Source organism: Phoca vitulina, unplaced genomic scaffold (assembly GCF_004348235.1).
Source record: "Phoca vitulina isolate PV1807 unplaced genomic scaffold, GSC_HSeal_1.0 scaffold4, whole genome shotgun sequence".
NCBI classification, from domain to species: Eukaryota; Metazoa; Chordata; class Mammalia; order Carnivora; family Phocidae; genus Phoca; species Phoca vitulina.
In genome coordinates this window covers 44,983,361-45,009,175 of record NW_022589707.1, presented here as the reverse complement: position 1 = coordinate 45,009,175, position 25,815 = coordinate 44,983,361, and the positions used below count along the sequence as shown (strand labels likewise).

Genomic DNA, 25,815 nt, shown 5'->3' with positions numbered 1-25,815 from the left:
AAGTAAAAAGGTTTAGCCACTATGGAAAACAGTTTAGCAATTCTTAAAAATTTAAACACAGAATTACCAAATGATCTAGCAATTCCACTCCCAGGAATATACCCCAAAGAATTGAAAGTAGATGTTCAGGGGTGCCTGGGTGGCTCAGTCAGTTGAGCGGCCAACTCTTGGTTTCAGCTCAGATCATGATCTTTGGGTCCTGGGACAGGGTTGTCAGGCTCCACGCTGAGCAGAGAATCTGCTTGGGGATTTCTCTCCCTCTCCCTCTGCCCCTTCCCCCACTCACTGTCTCTAAATAAATAAATAAATAAATCTTCAAAAGGAGATCAGACTCTTCAGTTTGTTTCTGTTGGAAAAACTAGGACAATTAGAAGAAATATAGCAATCCCTCTTCTCATTTCCTATTTCCATCTTCCTGTTCTTCTCAAATCCTCTAGGACTTCAAGAGAATATTTTATCTAGGGAAAGGATATTTGATTGAACTGAAATAATAGAAGTTAGAAAAAAACTATTTGTCAACAACCAATTTGGTATCTGGACTGGCCCTATGAGTTGCTTTGACTAAAAGAATGCAATGAACAAAATACTGTAAAACTTTGAGGATAGGCCTTAAGAAACATGCCCCTTCCACTTTCATGCAGTTGGAACCAGGCCACCACACTGTAAGAAGCCCAAACTACCATGAAAGTCTACGCGGAAAAGAACAGAGGCCACTGCTAAGCCACCAGCTGGGAGTTTGCACAAGTACCAGCCATGTGATGGCCATTTTGCACATTCCAGCCAAGTCAAGTCTCCAGATGACTGCAGCTTCAGCTGACAACATAGAGCAGAAGACCTGCCAAGCTAAATTTAGTCAACCTCAGATTTGTGAGATATAAAAAATATTTGCTGTTTGAACACATTAAGTTTGAGGATGGTTTGTTAGGCAGCAATGAATAACCAAAACACTGTCTTAATCAAACATTTAGGGTATGCCTTTTTAGCACAAGGCACTGTGCTAACTCCTATCAGAGAATATTAGGCTGATCAAAACACGGTTCCTGCCATCAAGGAATTAGATTTTTCTCTGAAATTACATTTTTACGGTAGTAAAATCTATTGTAAGTAGGACATAACCTATGAATGTTCAATAAGTGTGATTATATTCCACGTATGTATACTTTTTTGCCTGATCCTATTGTTAATAATGGCAGATATTGTGCACTGGTTAGCTAGCATTCAAAGTTTGGAGAAACAAAACTCACTGACTAATAATCACCCTATCATAAATGCTATGCTTAATCAATGAAACCAATATATCATAATAACTATCACAGTTGCCACTATACTAATAAGTTACTTTTATTCATTAGGTATAAACAATCTTATTTTGCATATATCCTGATGCGAGCACCTCAAAATTTTCCTGAGATGTCAATGATTCCATTGAAACTTTCATTTAAGAAAAATGAGGTTTCACCTGATTTTCTGCTTTATAGTGTAAGATATTTGCAAATTTTGAGACAATTAATATAATATAAATTTTTAAAGTCAAATGACACACTAAGGTATATTCAGGTTGGCAGAATAATTAATAACTCTTATTATTGAGAACTTCAATATAAAATAGGCTCCTGAGAGAAAACATAAAATTTCCAAAATTCTTTAAGACAGTGATAGATCTTTCATCTGCCTAGAAATTTTTAAGTAAAACTCTCATGAAAATTAGGGGATGGGGCACCTGGGTGGCTCAGTCGGTTAAGTGTCTGCCTTCGGCTCAGGTCATGATCTCGGGGTCCTGGGATCCAGCCCCGCATCAGGCTCCATGCTCAGCAGGGTTTCTGCTTCACTCTCTCCCTCTGACCCACCCCCCGCTAATGTTCTCACTCCTACTGTCTCTCAAATGAGTAAATTAAAAAATCTTTAAAAAAGAAAAGAAAATTAGGGGATAATCTAAAAGAGTCTTAAAGTCCCTGCTCATCCCACATCCATATATAAATTACTCAAAAGAAAGTTTAGTAAAATGTTATTATATTGTTAGACATTTTCAGATAATGTACTATCTTAATGTCAGATAGGGATATATGTAGAAGACCACAAAACCCATATGTCCAATACCCATATCTCAAAGCATAGTATTAATATAGGTTGGTTTCATAGTGTTGCTATTTTCCAAAGGCATAATTTTCATTAATTTGATGGCAAAATTCAGAGCACAATTCTATGTAAAATGCCTTTAAACTGAATAATCCTAAATACTGAGAGCTTATAAACTCTACCATTCTATAAAAGGTGGGCGGAAAGATAAAGACTACAGAAATGGTAACTGTATAATAAAACTACCAAGAAACACATTTTCACTGTCAGAAAGCCAGAGGTCATAAAACCCATCACAAACCACAGCATAAAACAGAACACTTAAAAATAATGTTGAACCACTGAGGTAAGTGTTATGTTAATGTCAAAAAGAAGTGCTCATATCTCAGGGCGCCTGGGTGGTTCAGTCGTTGGGCATCTGCCTATGGGTCGGGTCGTGATCCCGGGGTTCTGGGATCGAGCCCCGCGTCAGGCTCCCTGCTCTGCAGGAAGCCTGCTTCTCCCTCTCCCACTCCCCTTGCTTGTGTTCCCTCTCTCGCTGTGTCTCTCTGTGTCAAATAAATAAATGGAATCTTTAAAAAAAAAAAAAAAAAAGTGCTCATATCTCAGTGATGGGGTTCCCAGAGATCTCACCATCTTGCCTGCTCTTACCTAAAAGAAATCTAATTTGTCAATAAATTGCACGTTATCTTAGTCAAGGCTATTTGGATGCTAGTTTAAAAAAAAAGGAATCCTGCAGAAATCCAAGGGTCAGAACTGTAGCACAAAAGGGGCTTAAGGAAATTGAACCTAAAACTAGAAATTATAACTTAAATCCTTATCTTCTAAAGGCAATCAGTCTATTTTCATTTCTCTGATTTTCTCAGTGCCATTCTTTATTTGCTGAATGGCTTCCTAACTTACTCATCCTGCCTATGGTCCATTATGGCTATTCTAGTCCTAACTATCATGATCTTTCTGCTCCAGGCTCACATTCTCCTTTGCACCCAAACCTGTATATTTCTCAATTTCCAAAATCTAAATTCTTTAGATAAATCTCTGATCGCGCCAGATCCTTACTTTGATCCTGACTACAACTCACTAGCCAGCCTAGGGATTGGCCATCTGTGGAACAGATACCTCCCCTGGGTCCAATGGGTTGAGATCAATGATATAGACTCATGTAGATACAGATTTAACTAGAAGGGGCTGTGCATGGGTAGAAACAGTAAACATATCTAGTATCTACTATAAATATAATATCCCAGGAGAAATCTAACAAACTGAATATGAGGCACAACATTTTAATCAGGAAAGCCTCAAATCTTTTAACTTTCCTTAGCAATCAAGTCTCACAGAAAGAGTTCATTTTATGCTTAGAGTTAGCTAAACCCCAAGACCTTTTTCATACTGACCCAATCAATTCTTAAAAATCTAAGTTACAATTGGCCTTTTTAAATTGGCTCTCACATAACAGGTTCATAAACATTTGCCCATTGAATGAATAAATGAACAAACTTTTGAATCCTTACCAGTTTGGGCCCTGAATTCTACTCTGAGTTTTTAATATAATATTTACCTTATTAATTAGCCCTCGATGGTAGTTGACATTATGGTATGCAATAAGTCATCTTGAATGCAAGGAATTTTGTACTAAAGAAAAAGTAAGGAATCAGGGCTAGAGATCATTGTAAAGCTACCCATGTATGAAGTAATTATGAGTGCAATAACAATAAATGACTTTTCCCAAAGTGGACATAGGCTAAGTATAGGAGGCCCAAAACTAAGTAAATATTCATGGTGAAAAGCCTTTTTTAATGTTTAGAATAGAGAAGAAATAGGGGTCTAGGCTGAGAAAGGTTCCAATTGGGCCAATGAAATAGAAATCTCTGAAATAGAAAACAGGAGAAATATCAAAGAGGAAAGCAATACAAGTGTATAAGAATTACAACAAAGAATCTGATGAATGTTCAGGAAGACAAAATAGAAAACAATTTAATTCCAAAGGAATGGAATCACTGAAAGTCCAGGCTTCCATTGGGAGCTAACGGAGAGAAAAATAAAAGCAGTGATGTAGGCAGTATATTTAAAGTTACAAAGGTAATTCAACAAAAGTACTTTTGCTTGTTGTAAATGGAGACAATACCAGCAAGTTTAAATTTTCAAGTCTGACTTTCCCATCAGCAAACTAAGAAGTAAATTATTTATAACATGATGATTTACCTCCATTGCCTCATAATGCCCTTATATTTATATTCCAACATGCAAACTATTATGTATTATCTATATTACTTAAAGAAAATGTTCTTTTATATTATAAGGATAATTAATTTGGCTCTTTGGAGTGGATACATATACACTTCATGTTATTGGCTTTACCAGAGAAAATGACCTTGAACTTAAAGAACTTTCCAGCTTTTTTTAAACTAACAACCTACTTTAAGTATTACTTGATGTGGAAATCAGACCCACAAGATACTAAAAGTATGGCACAAAGTGATGCTGGCATTATAAGACTGTAAAGAAAGGACTTTTGTAAGCACTAGAACATTCTTAATCATTCACAAATATTAATGTAAGTTTTTTCAAAAAATAAAGCACTCTCAGGGTGCCTGGGTGGCTCAGTCGGTTAAGCAACTGACTTTGGCTCAGGTCATGATCTTGGGGTCCTGGGATCAAGTCCCACATCAGGCTCTGGCTCAGTGGGGAGTCACCTTCCCCTCTCTCTCCCTCTGCCCCTCCCCCTGCTTGTGCGTGCTCTCTCTCTCTCTCTCAAAAAAGTAAATAAAAAATCTTTTAAAATTTTTTTAAAAAATAAAGCACTCTCATTAAGAAAGGTCTATTTCCTTGCCAGATGATATATTAAGTAGCTGCCTTCCAATGTGTTTAATCAAACAAAGTACAAATTACTTTGGAAGATTAGGAAAAAAATGTTTGCTATTTATTTTAAAAAGGTCTATAAAGGTAATTATTTTTAAAATTACAAATCACGAGGGGCACCTGGGTGCCTCAGTCAGTTAAGCATCCGACTCTTGATCTCAGCTCAGGTCTCAATCTCAGGGTCATGAGTTCAAGCCCTGCACTGGGCTCCACGCTGGGCATGGAGCCTACTTAAAAATAAAAAAAATTAAAAATTTTTTTAAATTACAAATCACCAGAAAAGAGAAATGTTAAGAACTTCACCACCAATGTACATAATTTTAAAGTTTAAAATGTGGTGTTGAGGTGCCTCGGTGGCTCAGTCGGTTAAACGTCTGCCTTCAACCCAGGTCATGATCCCAGGGTCCTGGGATGGAGCCCCACATCGGGCCCCTTGCTCGGCAGGGAGTCTGCTTCTCCCTCTCCTTCTCTGATCTCTCTCACTCTCACTCTCTCTCAAATAAATAAATAAATAAATAAATAAAATGTGGTGTAGCTATCAGCAAAGTTCAATCCAGATATCAGAAGTATAAATATATACATAAGTATTTAATAAATATTTGTTGAATAAAGGAATACACTTCATCCTTCATATGTCTGTCAAATTTACCATCTGCTCTTCATCTCTACAGCAACACCCTCAGTCAGAGGCTGTATTGCTTCAGTATACTCAGTTCACACAGCCTTCCTGATTCTGTGTCTTCTCCAGTGTACAATGCACATTACCACCAGACTAATCTTCCTAAAACACTGCTTTTCTCCAGAAACATACTATGACACTCTTCCACATCATTTCTATCAGATCTTCCACCTCAAGCTCCCCTTATAATACAGCCGTAATTTACTTATCTAAATTTTACTTATTGCTATTCTCCAAAATATATCATGCCATTCCAACCTTCATGTCCTTGCCTATTCTTTTCCTCTCTACCATATCTTCCTTTTACTTCTCTACTTGTTAAAACCTACCCAGGAAAAACTCAGGGCCCATGCTGATGAAGTATATGGGTTGGCAAAGCAAACTGTCAGAAGAGGACTATGGCACTGTACCTGTGAGCCACAACAGCATCATCTGATGGACTGCTTTAGCGATTAACTAATTGATCTTGGCTCAGAAAATCTCTTACTAGAATTTTATAAGAATTCTGAATAGTCCATTAATACAAGTTATGCATTTCATTAAAAATAAAAGTATCACAAATTGATTTTACATTTAGTATTGGATAGAAATCTATAAGAGCAATTATTGGCTAAAATAAGATTTTCCAAAATATGAAGCAGTTAGCGCCCCCATATTTGAAGATTTTCCAAAATGTTCGTAGCATCTTTAACAAAATATATAGTATATACTAAATGATTCAAGTATTACCTCAGTATATCAAAATCCATGAAACTCTGATAACTAAGACACAAATTATAAAATTGTGTTGACGGATTTTAAGAGATAAGTATAAACATTTCAAACTATAAAACTTAATACCATTCATTAAGCATTCAATATCAATATTCATGATACTGTATAAGCAGTAATTAGTTATAAATAAACTATATTTATTAAGTAGTATGGTGCTTAGTAATGCTTTTTTATGTATTTAGTAAAGCAGGACCTCAAGCTGGCAAATTTATTATTCATCCCCTGTCTACTGTCTAGCTCATACAATTTATCCAGACTATAGGCCAGGCAGGGCCAGAGAGGGGACAAAGAAAGAGAACAAGACTAGGCAAAAATAGACATAGGATGGGAGGTCATGTGGATAATTTATTCAATATTTTTATTTATGCAAAAAGTAAATATTACTATGTATTAAAATTGCAGCATTAATAATTCAATAAGCCCTGAGTGCCTACTGAGTAGAATGCAAACTGTGTCTATTACTTTGTACTAGTAGCAAAGAACAGGAAGATATGGTCTGTGTCTGTAATCCAGATGGCAAAGGAAGTGAGGAAGATAGATGAGGGGGAAATTGAATCAAGGTAGCACCCTATATTTTCCAGGGGAATAATTACAAGTGCTAGAATCATGATAAAAGCATCCGAAATATACAAAATCAGCAATGTAGAGGGTAAAACAAGGGTTCTGCTTATTATGCAACTAAAAGAATTATAAAATTTCTATTAAAAAAGAAAACAAAACAAACAAAAAACTATGAACACTTTGGTGGACTATTAATGTCCCATCTCCACTAATATTTTTCTATACCGGAGATTTTAAAAATTGCCACACTTACATCTTTTCCACATAATTAAAAGAAATGTCATCTTTCTCACTGCTGCTATCCCACTCTTCATAAGAAAGCACTGTTGTACTATTGTGTGTTATTTCAAATTCTTTTCCATGCATATACTATATAAGCAACAGTTATGAAAATTCTTTACTCTTAAAAATTACTGAGAATCCCAAACAGCTTTTGTCTATGGTGGTTATATTTACTGATACTTATCATATTTGAAATTTTTAATGACAAAACTTTAAACACTTGTTACAATAAACCCAGTACATGTCAACATAGTAACATATTTTTATTAAAAATAACACTCTTTCATGAATAAATCATGGGAATAAAAAGCATGGCATAAGGAATATAGTCAATGATACTATAACAGCAATGTAAGGGATAGATGGTAGCTACACTTGCAGCGAACACAGCATAGTGTATAAACTTGTCAAATCACTAAGTTATACACCTGAAACTAATGTTACATTGTGTGTCAACTATACTCAAATAAAAAATAATCATAAATAAATAAATATAACAATTTTCCTACAAAGTTATTGAGAAGAGTGGTTTTGTTTCACATTTGTATAAATTTCTTTAAGGTCTTATTTTTAATAGGACACAGCTAGATCCTCATAGCTCCACCTACATTCAATTTGATATAATACGATAGTCAATTTGTGTTCTGATTTTTTCACCCCCCCCCAAAAAAAGGAATCACTCTCTACTAAGACTTTATCTTTTTACCTTTATTTTTTCCATGTGTGGTAGACTATCACCACTATATTTATGGCCTTCAACAAACAACCCCTTCTACTATTTACACTTTCATGCAGTCCTCGCCCACATTGATACTGGGCTTGGCAATGTGACCTGTTTTGGCCAAAGGACTTTAACAAGCATGATTCCCGCAGAGGTTTAATAAGTTCTTGCACCTGGGACATGTCCTCTAGAAATACTTTCTCTTAGAAGGTAGCCACCATGCTATAAAAGCTCAGGGATAGACATGTGGCTAAGAAGCCCCATGGAGAAAAATCTTGGAAGATGAGAGGCCATCTTGGGAATTTCAGCCTCATGTAAGCTCCCAGAGGAATACAGCTGTACAAGTGATTTCAGCTAAACTGATTTCAGCTCTACAGAGGCAGAACTGCCCAGCTGAACCCAGAAGCCATAAAATCACAAGAATAATAAATCTGTGTTATTTTTAAGCTACTAAGTTTTGGGGTAATTTGTCACACAGCAACAGATAACTAATATACCATAGAACATATATAGAGAAATTGGCCTCTTTCGGGGAAAAAAAAAACTTCTGAATATTACAATTTTAGCTAAATCTACTAAGTTAGGGGTTATTACCCATTTCGAAATTTTTTTTCCAGTCCTTTAAAATGGTTGTTTCTAATTTTCACTATTTAAACAATGCTGTAATAAACTTTCTTGTATCTCTGCAAGTACTTCTATAGGATAGACTCAGGATGCTGGATCAAAGGTTACTTGTAATTGAAATTTAATTGCCCTCCATAAAGGTTATATCATGTTATACTTCCACTAAGAATAGATGAAAGTGCTCATTTCCCTACACCCTAACCGATTGTAGATATTATTAATCTTAATTATTGCCAATTTTATGGGCCAAAAAAGCTACAGTGCAGACTTCCACTTGCATTTCTTTGAAAATCTTTTCAAATGTTTATTATTTCTATTTCCTCTTCTGTGAATTGACTACTTATACTTTGCCTATTTTTTTCCTTTAAATTTATATGTAGGTGAGGAGTTAAGATGGTGGAGGAGTAGGGGACACTCATTTCATCTGGTCCCTGGAATTCAGCTAGTTATCACATCATTCTGAACACCTGTGAAATCAGTTGGGGATCTGAGAAAAGAATCACTGCAATTCTACAAATAGAAAAGCGACCACTTTTTGCAAGGTAGGAGGTGCAGAGACATGAATCCAGGGCAATATATTAGAATATAAACCCGGGGTGGGGGAGAGAGCTTGCATAAGGATGCTACTGGAAAGTATGCTAAGGAGTGGAGTGCAAAATCAGAACTTTTAGAAGTCTGCTACAGTTGGAGACACCCCTGGCCTAAAGGTGCTCGGATGGCTAAGCAGGGCAGAATCCCAGGTGGGACAGTGTGGTCTCAGGATCCCCAGGGTCACAAAAAGAACAGGGGTGCCTGACTGAGGCAGAGTTCCCAAGCATCAGAGCAGGAAAGCTGACTGAAAACTCCGAGTCTAGGCGCTGGCTTTCTGCTCAGTGTTGCCATAAACGACAAACCCTGGCATGGTAGGGCGACCACTGTTGGAGCAGGGGCCCAGCAAAAGGCAGAAGCCTGGCAAGACCCCTCTCCCTCCCCTCTCCATGCCCCCACCCCACCCAATGAATCTACATATTCAATGCAATCCCTATCAAAATATCATCAACATTTTTCACAGAGCTGGAACAAACAATCCTAAAATTGGCATGGAACCAGAAAAGACCCAGAATAGCCAAAGAAATGTTGAAAAAGAAAACTAAACCTGGTGTCATCACAATTCCAGACTTTAAGCTCTAATACAGAGCTGTATCATCAAGAGAGTATGGTACTGGCACAAAAAAAACAGACATATAGATCAATGGAACAGAACAGAGAGCCCAGAAATGGACCCCCAACTCTATGGTCACCTCATCTTTGACAAAGCAGGAAAGAATATCCAATGGAAAAAAAGACAGTCTCTTCAACAAATGGTGTTGGGAAAACTGGACCATTTTCTTACACCATACACAAAAATAAACTCAAAATGGATGAAAGACCTAAATGTGAGAAGGAATCCATCAAAATCCTAGAGAACACAGGCAGCAATTTCTGTGACCTCAACCACAGCAACTTCTTGCTAAACATGTCTTCAAAGTCAAGGGAAACAAAAGCAAAAATAAACTATTGGAACTTCATCAAGATAAAAAGCTTTTGCCCAGCAATGGAAACAGTCGACAAAACCAAAAGACAATGGACAGAATGGGAGAAGATATTTGCAAATGTCTTATCAGATAAAGGGCTAGTATCCAGAATCTATAAAGAACTTATCAAACTCAACACCCAAAGAACAAATAATCCAATCAAGAAATGGGCAAAAGACATGAACAGACATTTCTCCAAGGAAGACATAGAACAGACATCACTGGCATCAGGGAGATACAAATCAAAACTACAATGAGCTATCACCTCATACTGTCAGACTGGCTAAAATTAACAATACAAGAAACAACAGGTGTTGGTAAGAATGTGGAAAAAGGGGAACCCTCTTGCACTGTTGGTGGGAATGCGAACTGGTACAACCACTCTGGAAAACAGTATGGAGGTTCCTCAAAAGTTAAGAACAGAGCTATCCTACAACCCAGCAATTGCACTACTAGGTATTTATCCAAAGGATACGAGCATGGTGATTCAAAGAGGCACATGCACCCCAATGTTTATAGCAGCAATGTCCACAATAGCCAAACTATGGAAAGAGCCCAGATGTCCATCAATTGATGAATGGATAAAGACGATGTGGTATATATAGATGATGGAATATTACTCAGCCATCAAAAAGAATGAAATCTTGTCATTTGCAATGATGTGGATGGAACTAGAGGGTATTATGCTAAGTGAAATAAGTCAGTCAGTGAAAGACAAATACCATATGATTTCACTCATATGTGGAATTTAAGAAACGAAACAGATGAACATAGGGGAAGGGAAGGAAAAATAAAATAAGATGAAATCAGAGAGGGAGACAAACCGTAAGAGACCCTGAACTATGGGAAACAAACTGAGGGTTGCTGGAGGGGAGTTGGGTGGGGGGGGATTGGGTAACTGGGTGATGGCCATTAAGAAGGGCACTTGATGGGCGCCTGGGTGGCTCAGTTGGTTAAGCGACTGCCTTCGGCTCAGGTCATGATCCTGGAGTCCCGGGATCGAGTCCCACATCGGGCTCCCTGCTCAGCAGGGGGTCTGCTTCTCCCTCTGCCCTCTTCCCTCTCGTGTTCTCTGTCTCTCATTCTCTCTCTCGCAAATAAATAAATAAAAAATCTTAAAAAAAAAAAAAAAAAGAAGGGCACTTGATGTAATGAACACTGGTGGTTATATGCAACTGATGAATCACTAAATCCTACCTCTGAAACTAATAATATACTATATGTTAATTAAATTGATTTTAAATAAATAAAAACAAATAAATGTATTTACAGAGCTTATCACAGACTACCTTTTTTTTTTTTTAAAGATTTATTTATTTGACAGAGAGAGACACAGAGAGAGGGGGAACACAAGCAGGGGGAGTGGGAGAGGGAGAAGCAGGCTTCCCACGGAGCAGGGAGCCCGATGTGGGGCTCGATCCCAGGACCCTGGGATCATGACCTGAGCCGAAGGCAGACGCTTAACCGACTGAGCCACCCAGGCGCCCCACAGACTACCTTTTTTAAATGTTACAAATATTTTCCCAGTTTTGTCATTTGTCTTTTAGTTTTGTTTTTGGTATTTTCACTGTATAGAAAGTTTTATGTTTTTACATAATCAAGTCTGATAATCATTTCCTTTATTAATACTGAATTTTGCTTCATAAAAATTTTCTCCAATGTTTTCCTCTAGAGTTATTACAGTTTTATTTTTTATGTGATAAATCATTAATACTTCTGGATTTTTTGCATATATACACACACAGTGTGAATCTAACCTATTCTCCCCAAATGAATAACCAGTTATGTCAACACCATTTATTCAATCATTTCCCACAGGTAAGAATTGATACATTTAATATAAATTAAATTGTCGCATACTTGGGTCTGTTTCTGGACTCTATTTCAATGATCTTTTTGATTATTCCTGCATCTCTACCACACTATTTTAATTACTATAATTTAAGTGATTTTATTGGTTAGAAACTAATTAAGTGCATATTATAGTAAAATCCAAGTAACAATGACTTAAACAAGATAAAGTTTATTTCCTTCTCATTAAAAATGAGTGGGAAGAGGCTGGCAACCAGGGCTGATACGGTGGCACAGCTGTCAGTTTTGTTCTACTATCCTAGCAAAATTGCTTCCATCCTCAAGGCTACTTCACATTTCAAGATGGCAACCATAGCTATCCTGCTCACATTCCAGGAAAAAGGTTAAGGAGGGAAAAGGATGTCCTCCTTTCTTTTAAGGAGACTTCCTTCCCTGAGCCCCTTTCAACTTACACATATAGCAATGCTCGCTTTGGCAGCACATATACACATATAGCTCATTGGCCAGAATTTACTACTGATGGACACACACAGCATTATGGGATGCTAAGCAAAATCATCTTTAGCAGGGTGACACACAGTTCACCAGTTAATTTAGTTTTCCCTATTCTCAGAACTCTGATAACTGCTTCCAAATGATGAAAGAGCAAGTGTTCTACTTTTGTATATGTTCAAAATTTTTCTCTTTCAGCAAAGTATCTCAAAACACTATAAAGGAGTTGACCAAACACAGCACTATTTAATATATAGTCCAATTTTTAAAAAAGCCAAAAAATGCATATCTATCTAGCTTATGGCTAAAGCATGTGGTGAAAAATGCTGAAAATAACTGAGGCAACTCAGTATAATTGGTTGATGATCAGAGGGTATGGCAACTTTCAAAGCAATAGGCATGAGCCAAAAGATACACTGCTCTGACCCTGTGGATTATAACACAGGCAAAGCAATGTTGCTAAGATTATGTACAAGCAATTAGTTCAAATCAACATTGCATTAAAAAGTATTTTATTCAGTCTTCTTCTTCCAGTTTCTACTTTGAAAAAGCAACCAGGTCTATTGGCAGAGGCTCTTGAACACTTAAGAACACAAATACCCCATAAACACTTTCTCCTTGCCAAACCAAACAAATTCAATTGAACTAAAGAATCAGCCAGCTGTTTGCCATTGCCTGTACTGTGGGGGGCAATGAAAAGAGACGAATAGTTATTACTTTCTCCATTGAGCCATCCAAATTTCTCTCTCCCGTGTTTTGCCTGGGGGAAGTGTATAAAAGTTTTAAGGTTTTGGCACTAAGCACTGCAAACTGTTCCTTGGGGATATGTACATTAGGGCTATTTGGGATTTTGCTACATCCAAGCAGAAAAGTCACCCATATTAGTTTGCTAGGGTTGCTGTAACAACGTACCAGACAGTGGCCTAAACAAACGAAATTTATTTTCTCACATTTTCTGGAGGCTAGAAGTCCAAGCTCAAGGTGTCAGCAGGGTTGATTCCTACTGAGAGTCATAAGGAAAGGATCTGTTCCAGGCCTTCCTCCCTGGCTTGTAGTCATATTCTCCCTGTGTTTTCATATCATCTTCAGTCTGTGCAAGTCCTGTCCCAATTTCCTCTTATAAGGACACCAGTAATATTGGACTGGGGCCCACCCTGATTACCTCATTTTACCTTAATTCCCTCTATAAAGACCCCATCTCCAATTATGGTTACATTCTGAGGTCCTGGGTATTAGGGCTTCAACGTATAAAAAAGGGGGCAGGAGACATGATTCAGCCCATGATGCAGTTTATTCAGCTGCTATAAACTAGGGTTGTAGCAAGTAATCTCACTCTCTTTTCTTGTACTAGAGGTGTTTAAATATCATCCATTTATTCATAAACTATTGAATGTCTACTATGTCCCAGATGCTAGGTTTACAAAACTGAATATGACATAGTCCCTGACTTGAGGGATTCATGGTCCACTAGGGGAGACAAGTTAAACCTAAAACATAGCAAAAGTGAGTGTCCTTTAATCCCTTTTGAAATAAAGCAAGGCAAATCAGGGTATAAGCAAATAAAATAAAAACAAATGTTATGAGGAAACGGGGAGGAATGTAAAAGAAAGCCCAATGTAAATTTTATCTTGCAATCATTTTGCTATCATTTGCCCCTTTTTCCTCTCTCTTTCCCCAAAATTATAGCATACAAAAATACACTTTCCAAAGCATAGCTCTACTTTAATTTCTTTCAAGCTTTTTGCATTCTAAATGGCAGTTTTCCCTGCTCTAATGTTGGGAACAAAGGAAGAGAGAAATGTTAAGAGAACCAAATTCCAGTTGACTTGTGGGTTGAGTTGATGTCTTAGAGTGAGTCACTGCCCTTTCGTAAACTGGAATGAAACTCTCAACCATTAATAAAGTCTGCCAATAGAGGCTCAGATGTTCAATTCAAAAATGATGGGGGCAAAGGGAGGGTGCAAAGAGAAAATGCAAGTAAGCACAGTTAATGAAGGTAATGTGTACTAGCACAGCCATAATAATAAAAGCAACAGATCTTGACTCTACTACAAAATTCTCCTTGATTCTTCTCAGTCAGAAACTCAGTAGATCTTATTAAAATAGTTGTTTATCTTGGTTTAAAAATTATAGGAAGCAAAGCAGCAATAAATAGTTCAGTATGATCACGCTGATTCATATTAACTGGGTTAACAGTCACTTTGTTTTAGCAGAGGCTGAATTATACATTTTTAAAAAATAAAGTTTTCAATAATATTAAGTTTTATATGAGTATAACAAAATATAACTTAGATGTTGCTTTGCCACTGAATATGAAACTAAAAGTAGTACAACAAAAATTTCTATCTTGGTTCCTCCCCAAATACTTGAAAGTCCTGTAAGAATGTTTAGAATCCCTAAAGTAGTTTAAGCATTTCTTTTACAATTATGCATTGTTTCTGAAGAAAGGATTTATAACAGAAAACTAAACACCTATTTGGACCCTTTCACCAATAACCAATTCCTGACTGAGGGACTCCAAGTGCCATAAATCACATTATATAACTGAACTCTGGAGCTTTATAATCTGTTGACATGAAAAGTATCTGCCCTGATTACTTCAGGGACCAGCTCAACACCGTTTCCTTCCTGAGGTGCTACCTAAAACACACCTATGAAGCATATCTGAAGTTCTGATAGTGAAAAGAGTAAGTTTTACCCTTACCTTTCTTGGCCTGTTCTTCCTTTCCCCTCAACCTATCATTATATGGATTTAAAAAAAAGCCCTTCATCTTCCCAAAAAAAGGGACTTGTTAAAAATTAAATGTTATACATATGGTAGAGAAGCTTATTGAAAGGAATCCTTTTGGGGCGCCTGAGTGGCTCAGTTGGTTAAGTGTCTGCCTTTGGCTCAGATCATAATCAAGGGTCCTGGGTTGGAGCCCTATGCTTCTCCCTTTGCCTTTGCCCCTCTCCCCTACTTGTGCTCTCACATGCTCTCTCTCTCAAATAGATAAATAAAATCTTTTTAAAAAGGGGGGGGGGATGCCTGGGTAGCTCAGTTGGTTAAGTGTCTGCCTTCAGCTCAGGTCATGATCCCAGAGTCCTGGGATCGAGCCCTGCATGGGGTTCCTTGCTCAGTGGGGAGCCTGCTTCTTCCTCTCCCTCTGCCACTCTACCCTGCTTGTGCTCTCTCTCTCTTTCTCTCTCTCTGTCTCTCTGTCAAATAAATAAATAAAAAATTTTTTTTAAAAAGGAATCCTTCTATAAAACATTTTAAATACAAAATGCAGTTAACACAAATTACAGCGAGCATAGCTAAAATTTCTCCTCCACTCCTTTCTATTCAGAGAGTAATCATACCTTATGGTCCTTTTCCACCCTTCCCCTCTAATGTTTTAACACAGCTCAATAAATAGAAAAAGCAACATGCCACAACAAAGAGTCCAAAAAACTCGTGCTCACTTTCCAGCAAAATACTTAAACTTGCCAATCTCAATGTCACCACTGTGAAAAGTACTGATAACGTCTACATCACAGGAAAGTTTTAGGGATAAAAATAATACAAATAAAGCACTGGCACACCATAGATGCTCAATAATAATAGCTCTAATTATTACTAACAAAATATTTATCAATTGGACAATTGAGAATGCATTTCAGAAGCTTATGGTTCCTAAAAGGGGAGACTGCAGGGCTGGACAGGAGGGAGACTTCATTAGATTCTAATGCTTTCCAGCTACTTCCATCCTTATTTATTCTTCACCGATTAACTTTCTGATTTAGTAGCCTAATCTACTGCCACTGCCTCCAATTATTTCACCACCAATTTATTCCTTAACCCCCTTTACAGTATGTATTTGGTTCTCATCATATACTTTCCATCACCTTAGAAATGACAAAGCTATTGGTTTTTTTTTTCTCAATATTCTTTCTCTTTAACCTTGCCACAAATATCTTCCTTTCCAAAACTCTAAGACTTCACTGTCCTCAATATTCTGGTTCTATCACCCACATAACCATTCTGACTTTCTGTACTTCTTGAACAGTCCATTCGATATGCACATTTCTACCTTCCCTACTTAGACACTTCTCTCTCCAACCCCGTTCTAAATACTTCTACCTTCCCTTCCATTCCCTTATCAGGACCCACTTGAAGATTCATAATTTCCCAAAATAGTCTCTCCCTCTTCTACACTACTAAGTACTGCTTGGGGGGCTATGTTGCCACTCCATCCACCACAGTAATATCTACGGATTAATGAATCAGCAGGAACATTGAACTTTTAGTTCAAAAGGGAATATATATACCTGGAAAGTTTAAAGAGGTCAGACTGGCAACTTTTTATACCCCCATGGGCAGAGGTGGGGAGTACAGGATGTGTACGTTGATTAGAATCAATACCCTAACTAAATTAATTCTTTACATTTGAAAGGGAAAAAAACCCAGGCAAGCTCAAAAAGATTAAAATAGAGTTCATAAGGGGCACCTGGGTGGCTCAGTCAGTTAAGCATCTGCCTTCGGCTCAGGTCATGATCCCAGGGTCCTGGGATCAAGCCCCATGTCGGGCTCCCTGCTCAGCAGGGAGTCTGCTTGTCCCTCTCCCTCTGCCCTTCCCCATGGTTCATGCTCTTGCTCTCTCTCTCTCCCAAAATTTTTTTAAAAAATCTTTTTAAAAAAATACAGTTCATAATTGCTTGCCCAATTTAAGCACTTTTAAGGCTTACATTATTCTCTCAAATTTCCAAGCCTAAACATCATTCTATAAAAGAGTAAATGTAAATTTTCCAATAGCTGAAGCCTCAAATAATTTTCATAGTTACAGTTTAAGAACTCATATACAATGTTTTCATTAAGTCAAGTACAAATAACTGAACGAATCCTTATGCATTTATAGGAGAAAGCAACTAATGTTCATCAGTTAATCAAAAGACTCTCTGTTCAGGAAAACAAACACCAAACAAATACCACTTAACATTTACTACTAAAAGGTTATCCTGATGCAAGCCTCAATAATGCCAAATATTTAAACTAAAATGGAAAAGTACTATTTCCCCAACTTCTGGAAATTTTATCTGTGTTGCACTTAACATTCTTTACAAGGTACAAACAGGATTCAGGAATGCAAATTGACCTTGAATCCCCAATAAATTAAAATGTAAATTATATAAAGTACATTATACATTTATCATCCCATTCCCATTCTGGGATCTTCTACCATAACCATACTTGGATGTATTTGTTAAAATATGATATCACATAGAACAAACCAGTAGTAATTATGATAGGGTTACAAAAAACTGAAATTAATTGGGCAAAAAGGAAAACAATAAGACATTCAAATAAAATAATTAAATTTATTTCTCAGTAACTGAGAATAAGGAAAGAGTATGATTAAGGAAAAATTAGGGTACTGATTAAAAACATGAGCTATGGCATCAGAGAGGAATTCAGCTTGAACTCTCTACTACTAACTAGTTGCTGATCTTGAACAAGTATTTTAACCTCTTTGAGTCTCAGTTTCTTTATCTGTAGAGTAAGGATAATAATACTTATATCTCATAAAGTTGTACACAGATTAAATGAAATTAATTATGCAAAGTACTTAGAAAGTAGCACATATGAAAATCTCAATAAATTGTATTCAATCCAAAAGGCCTAGACATTTTTATAGCTAAACTATTTCAGGCCTTAAGGAAAAGATTAATTGTCAGAGCATATAAAAAGATGGAAAGCTTCTCTCTCTCTCACTCTCTCTCTCTCTTTTTAAAGATTTATTTATTTATTTGAGAGAGAGAGCATGCATGGGGGGAAGGGGGAGAGGGAGAGGGAGAGAATCTCTAGCAGACTCCCCACTGAGTGGGGAGCTGGATGTGGGGCTCGATCTCACCACCCTGAGATCATGACCTAAGCTGAAATCAAGAATCAGAAGCTTAACTGATTGAGCCACCCAGGTGCCCCTCTCCCTTTTTTTTATTTTGCAAAGCTAGTACATTCAGAAACTTAAAACCTGAAAAAGATAATATAAGAGGAATACTAAAGACAATCTGACATAGCAATCAAATCTAGCACTACTTTAAAGACGTATGCTATTATCAAGTTGCCTTTACTCCAAAGACAGCAATTGTTTGGTGAAATCTACTAGGAAGTCCTCTACCATAATTCATCAACCAATAGGTAAAAGAAGAAAAACCATATGATCACCTCAACGTACATCACGAGGGTATGTGATCAAATTCAGTATCTTCTTCCAATTAAATCTCAATTCCAAAAAGGAATTAAGGAAGACTATTTTTTTAACATGCTAAAAAATAAAAAGTTGTCAGAAAGAATACATAACTGTGAAACACTAAAGGAATTCTCACTCAAATGAGAAACAAGCCAAAGATGCTCACTATTCACTAATATAATTTAACATTACTCTAGAAATTTAATGTAAAACAAGAAATAAGGATTAAATATTGGCAAGACAAGATTATCATCATTTACAAATGCTATAACTGCTGTATTACAAAATCCAATAAAAACCTAAGTATTAAGAGGCACCTGGGTGACTCAGTCAGTTGAGCATCCAACTCTTGACTTCGGCTCAGGTCATGATCTCAAAGTCCTGGAAAGGAGCCCCACATCTGGCTCCCTGCTCAGCAGGGAGTTTGCCTGAGATTCTCTTTCTCTCCTTCTGCTCCTCATCCCCACACTGATGTGCACTCTCTCTCTCTCAAATAAATAAATTTAAACAATCTTAAAAAAAACTATAGAATTAAGAATTTCATAATGACCAGTTAGAAAACAGTATACCTAAATCACCAACTTTTCTGTGTTCCATTGGGAAGATGCAATCCTCTTTAAAATACAATGAAAAGAGATTCCATTGGCAATAGCAATTTTTAAAATATCAAAAACTTACTTTAAAAATAGGCAGAACCACATGAAGAAAACTATAAAACACTGAGTCATTTAAAAATGACTTAGGGGCACCTGGCTGGCTCAGTCAGTAGAGCGTGTGACTCTTGGTCTCAGAACTGTGAGTTCAAGCCCAATATTGGGGTAGAGTTCATTTAATAAAAAAATAAGAAAATAATTTTTATAAAATGACTTGAAATGATGAAAATATTGTAAAGATATCACACCTATCTCAAAAAAATTAATTTGAAATTCCACTGGGGATTTTTTGAGATCTTAATAAATTGAATTAAAAGTAAGCTGAAAAAAGAAATATATGAGAAATGCTAAAAATGTTTTGAGAACGATAAGAGGAATTCACACAACCATATAGTAAGATACATTAAAAAGTTACAATAAACTAAGACTGTTTGAAATTACTGGAGCAAAAAATAAACAGCCCCATGAAGCAGAATAGAAAGCCTAGGAAAAAACTCATATATATGTATATATCTATATATATCACTAATCCTAGGAAAACAATCACATATATATATATATATATATATATATATGCATATATATATGTCACTAATAATCAATGAAATTTAAAAATATAGAAGATACAACTTTTCATGTCAAAATGGCAGTTTTTTAATTCATAGTGCTGAAAATGGAGAAATTGTCAGCATTCTCAAGCATAACCAAAAAAATGAATATTAAGCCTTTCTGGAAAGCAATCTATTACTATTTATTAAAAATAATTAAAATATGCATATCTTTTGATGTCAGAATTTATCCTAAGGAAATAACGATATGGGCAATGATTAATCTATCAAGCTAACTGCTATACTATTCATTCAGAATTACTGGAAAGAGCTTAAATCTTCAACAACGGAAATAAATGATAGTAAATCCATATTCTAGAATATTAACCATAGATTTTAAATGATGTTTTGCCATAAAATAATATTTTATTGACTCAGATAAGCATTCATTCAATTAAGTGAAAATAAGCTAGTAACAAAACAGCATGTACAAAAAACAAAAACATAGTACATACAGTATGGTTTCTTTTTGTTAAAAAAAAGTAAATACCCATTAAAAAGAACTTATAAAGATATTCACTAATGTGTTAATAATTATCTCTGGGTGGAGGCATCAGAAATGTTATTTATCATTTATGCATTCCTAAATTTTCCAAATTTCCTACAGTTATTATATCCTAATTAATAATTAGGAAAATACAGGATGTTTACAAAATTGCTGTCACTATAGTAACAATAGTATCTAAAATCATGCTAACATTGATTTTAGGCTGCACCAAAATTAGGGATGCCTACTGTCTAGGTCAGATCATACTTTGATACTCTAATCACAATGAAAGAAATTTTCAGAACTTTAGAAATCAGACAAAAGTTTTTGCTCCACGTTTATTTATGATCAAGTACAATGTCCAATAATATTTAGAATTAACCATTCTGCTTTCGGCCCCCTGTCAAAGGTAAGAATCAAAAGTTAAGAATAAGCCCTGGACATCAGAACTGGTAGAGCTCAACTTTTAAATACAACCAAATACTGAGAAAGAAAAGAAAGAAAGAAAGAAAGAAAGAAAGAAAGAAAGAAAGAAAGGAAGGAAGGAAGGAAGGAAGGAAGGAAGGAAGGAAGGAAGGAAGGAAGGAAGAAAGAAAGAAAGAAAGAAAGAAAGAAAGAAAGAAAGAAAGAAAGAAAGAAAAAGAAAAGAAAGAAAAGAAAGAAAGAAAGAAAGAAAGAGGGAGGAGGGAGGGAGGGAGGGAGGGAGGGAGAAAGAAAGAAAGAAAGAAAAGAAAGAAAAGAGAAAAGAAAAGAAAAAGAAGGGAGGGAGGGGAGGAGGGGAGGAAGGAAGGAAGGAAGGAAGGAAGGGAGGGAGGGAGGGGAATATAAATATTACCTTTCTCAGGATACAAAGTGTGGGCCTTTGACAACTTCTAATCACAACTCTTCTCAGTCTCATATGGAGACAGAGCAATGATTTTATCCTCCAATGTATTTAAAAAGCATATATCCAAAGGGCAAGCAAACAGGATTTCTTCTGAGCATAAAGATGATTTTCAAATGTTAAATATTCTTTCCTCAGTGCAGACATGCAGCCTAACTTCAACAGGACCAGAAAGACTCTGGCAGTACTTGGCTCTCAATAACAAGCAATAGTCAAACTGTTAATTCCATCTGCTCCCCTCCAAAAAATGACAAAGCATTACATGGTGATGCCAGGGGTCCCAGCCTCCATTTAAGGAGTTTTCCAGAGTGGCATCCATTTCCACATATTAAGATGCTCTCTAATTTTTTTTTGAGTACTTCAAACTTGATACTACATGACGACATGGTGGATGCTGATAACAAAGAAATGTGCTATCTTTAACATCATATTCTTTGTTGTTTCCAAATTGTCTTCCTTTGTTATTTGTCAAAGCTCTGAATGTCATCCATTTCCATCTCCTCAGGGACTCAGTTCCAGTAAATATCTCATCTTTCCTAAATCTCTTACTTCTCACTTTACGCATGTAAAGAAACAAACATAGCATTTCTTCAACCTATATCCCTCTTCAGTGGTTTTCAACCTTGCCTGCACATTGGAATTACCCAGGGAACTTTAATATATATACCTGTGCAACTAATCTATAGCAACAAAAAGTAATCAGTGGTTTCCTGAGGATGAGAGGGAGAAATTACAAAGGGACATAAGGAAACTTTTGGAGGTGATGGATATGCTCGTTATTTTGATTGCAGTGATAGTTTTACAAATGAAAACCTATGTCAAACATTAAATTGCACACTTTAAATACATGTAGTTTATTACATGCCCATTATATTACAACAAAGCTGTTGAAATAAATATAATGCCTAGGTTCCACCTCAACCCCAAATTGGGATGGGCCTTCCCCTGGAGATCAAGATTCTTAAATGCTCCCCAGATAATTGTAAATGTACAGCTAGGAATGAGAACCACTGCTCTATAGCTATCATTCTCTTCCTTCTTCAGTTTTCTTGAAAGGCCTCACTCAAGTATGTCTACTTTATCATCACCCATTTTTTCTCAGTCTTCCAACAACTGCCCTCTGAACCTCTACTCAGTTAAAACTGTACTTGTTAAAGTCACCTATGGAATCCTGACCAATTCCCTTGTCCCTGGAGTCCTCTCCTTACTTGACACCTCTTACAGCATCAAAATTGTTGAACCATTCCACCTCTGTTTGAAATTCTCTCCTTCCTTAGCATCTTTCTTAATGTTCCTCCTACCTTTCTAACTACTACTCTTCTATCTCTTTCACACTATTCTTCTACCCATTTCTGCTTTTTATCACTCTGTTCTCCAGCTTTGATCATACTAAAAGCCTTACCTGAATCATTTCAATATAACCAAATCAGTACGACCAATTGTATTGTATTCAGTATAACCAAATCAATACAGCTTCAATTCAACCCCCAATCTGCCCTGTAATCCTGATTTCCTTTACAAGTTCCATGCCCGTGGATCCAAACATCTAATTGACATCTTCACCTGAATGCTCCACAGCTTCTTCAAATTCAAAAAACCCCAAAGAGAACTTATCATCTTCCCTCCATCTTCCCTCATTTCCAATTACTAGAACCAAGTAAAATCCTCAGGGTCCTGATTCCTCCTCCTTTCTTCCCAAAGGTGACAAGACCTATCAGATTCTACCTCACTCTGCCAGGGTGAGAGTCTCAAACAAAAATTCATTAAATGGCTTCTTACTCATCACCTTCAATCCAATCCCTGTAGCCAAGGAAACCATGCCCTGGTCTGGAGCTCTACCACCCTCACTATTCTCATCTTCCACCATTTCCTTATCTAACCCCTGCATTCAAGTCATGTTAATGTCAATGTTATTATTGACTTTGTCATTGACAATGACTTCTCTAAACTGCCATAGTTTCTCACGCCTCCTTGCCTTCTCACTTATTCTCCTCTTGGAAAGTTACTAACCTCCTGCACTTGGCTAAATGATATTTCAAAACTGTACTGTGTGCTCCTGACTCTACCTACATCCAAACTGATTTAGCCATCTCCTACTCTGCTGCTCCCTTACTACACTAGGCATATCTCTATTCACATTTATCACATGGTATTATAACACTTACTTGATCTGTCTTGTATATCAGAGAGTAAATTTCTTGATGACAAGAACTATGACACTCATTTCTGCCTTAGAACCTATTCAGCCTGGGACAGTGCAAAATAAATATATGTTTGACATAATTTCAATTATTTACAAAATGTAAACTTGATACCCCCAAATGGTACTGATACTAACATTTTTCAAAGATTTTAAATATTTATTACAAAATAAATATCACACAACAGGATCCTGAATAAAACAGAGGTGACTGTATGTTTAAACTCTGTCAAAACAACACCACTCTAAGAAATGCAACCAAGATCAGATTTCATAAAATAGAAACACAACAAAGAAAGCATAGCAGGAATAACATACTGACCTAACCAACACCTTATCTGGGTGTCTATATCCAAGTACTGTTAATGTTGATAATTAAGAGGTTTTATAATCCCTCTATGATAATAATAGTAAATCTAAAAAGAAGAAAATAAGCCAAATCCAGAATTTTTTAATCTAAATATATGATGGTTTTCCCTTTAGCCACTTTATGTAAATGAATTATTTGAATAAATGACTTTAAAGCTACTATTGGCCAAGCAGATCCTAAATTTTTTCTTTCTTGCCTTTCCCTGCACTTCAAAAAAAAATGGTGTTTGGGACCAATATTCATCTTGTAAACCTTAAAATGTATTAACCCAAAGAAAAGATGCTTAGAAATTGGAGGGAGGGCCAGCCAGTCTGGGTGTTAGGAAAATGTTCTTATGGAAAACAACCCTCCTGGGTCTATCACATTGACTCAAGGTTACGCCGATCCTTATGGCTCTATGCAGATAAGATTTTAAAAGCTGAAAATCTCAAACTGTCAAGTGTTACATGAACCAAAGAGGTGGCATATCGGCTCCCAAAACTACTCTGTGACCCAAAGGACAAATAATTTGCAAAAGGACAGCTTGGTCCTACTGCCTATCGTACGGTCTCTGAAATTAGTAGCTAGCTGCCTGTGGAACAAACTCCCCCTACCTGGAGAGCGCAGACGCTGCCGGGCGTGTGATAGTGTATTTATCAGAGACCCGATCCTGTGCAGTATGAAACCACTAGGGCAAAATTAAAATCTTTCAGGAATGCCTAAACTCAGGGGTACAGAGCACAATTGTGCACGCTGACGGGCAGATACGCAGTTTTGCTGAAGCGTGCAAACTTGGGGTCTTTTAATGCAACCATTTTCAGACAAAACCCCGACGATTCCCGAGTACGTTAAAAATCAGCCTCGGGAGAGGAATAACTCATAGAAGGGAGCAAGTGCTGAAGAGCGGATCTCCAGTGTAATAACCAAGGAAGGAATCGTAGCCGCTTTCTGAATCTCACCGCCCTACGAGAGACACCAAAGACCCAGGCGAACGCTGCTTTTAAAGATGGGGGGGGGTGGTCGACGGTGACCATTTTGGTCACTAGACTAGACGGATAGCGGTAACCTCCCTGGAGTGGGAGAGGCCAGGCCGGAGCATAAGCTGCGGCGGGATGGCGGTGGGGGGCCCCCGCAGAGGGGCTGCGTGTCCGGCCGAGGCGGCTGCACCCTGGGCACGCCCGGAGTCTGGACTGCTCCTTGCTGGGAAAGAGAAAGACCCGAGTCCAGGCGCACAAAGCTGCCGCCGCCCAGGCAGCAAACGGGCTGCGCCCAACTTCGCGGCGAGCAGCCGCCGGCCGCAGCCCACTCACCAACCAGGCTGCTCCGGCCCCTCGGACGCCCCTAGCGCCCAGCGCCTTCTCGCGCCCACCCGCGGCGCCTCGCGAGGGAGCCGTTACCCCCAACGAAGGCGCCGCCCCGGGGACAAAGTCCTGGTCCCCTCCCCGCCGCCGCCTCGCCCCGGCTCCTCCCTGACAAAAAAGTTATCGGTCGCCGGCCACCCTGGGGGCCCGGCGTGGGTCGCTCGGTCGGACTCACCAGAGCGGCTCCCCGAGCTCCACCTCCAGAACCTCGACTTGTCTGACTCGCAGCGACAGCGACAGCGGCTGGTCTGCTTTCTCCCGAGTAGCAGCACCACCTGCCCCCCTTCTTCCTAACAGAACGGGTCCCGGCGAGCCATCTTCCCCCTCTGCTCACTGACTGACAACCCAGCCCCGAGAGCCGCCACTGCCGCCAGCCACTCTGACAGGCACGGCTAGGGACCCGTCCCCAGGCAGCCAACCACCACCGCCCCACTCCGGTTCGGCCTATCGCCGTGCCCTGGGGCGGGACCAGAACAACTTCTTCACCAATAAGAATCTTCCTCTGCTAGGCCTGGGGCGGAGCCAAGAGGTGGGCGGGAGGGTGACTTGGATGGGCGTGGTCTGAGCCCTGGGCGTGGTCGGGGCGCCAAAGAGAAAATGATTGACCGTAGGATTTGCGGCAGGGCTAGTGA

At 37.9% G+C, this 25,815-nt stretch overlaps 1 protein-coding gene across 1 annotated transcript in view; it reads right to left on the bottom strand.

Moving 5' to 3' along the window:
* Nucleotides 1-25,547, bottom strand: part of FAM126A (family with sequence similarity 126 member A) — an 86,252-nt gene extending 60,705 nt beyond the window's left edge. The window contains exon 1 of the mRNA XM_032401952.1: nucleotides 25,359-25,547. The gene's annotated coding sequence lies outside the window, so the exon portion shown is untranslated. The remainder of the gene's footprint in view (nucleotides 1-25,358) is intronic.
* Between the last annotated feature and the right edge of the window lie 268 nt (nucleotides 25,548-25,815).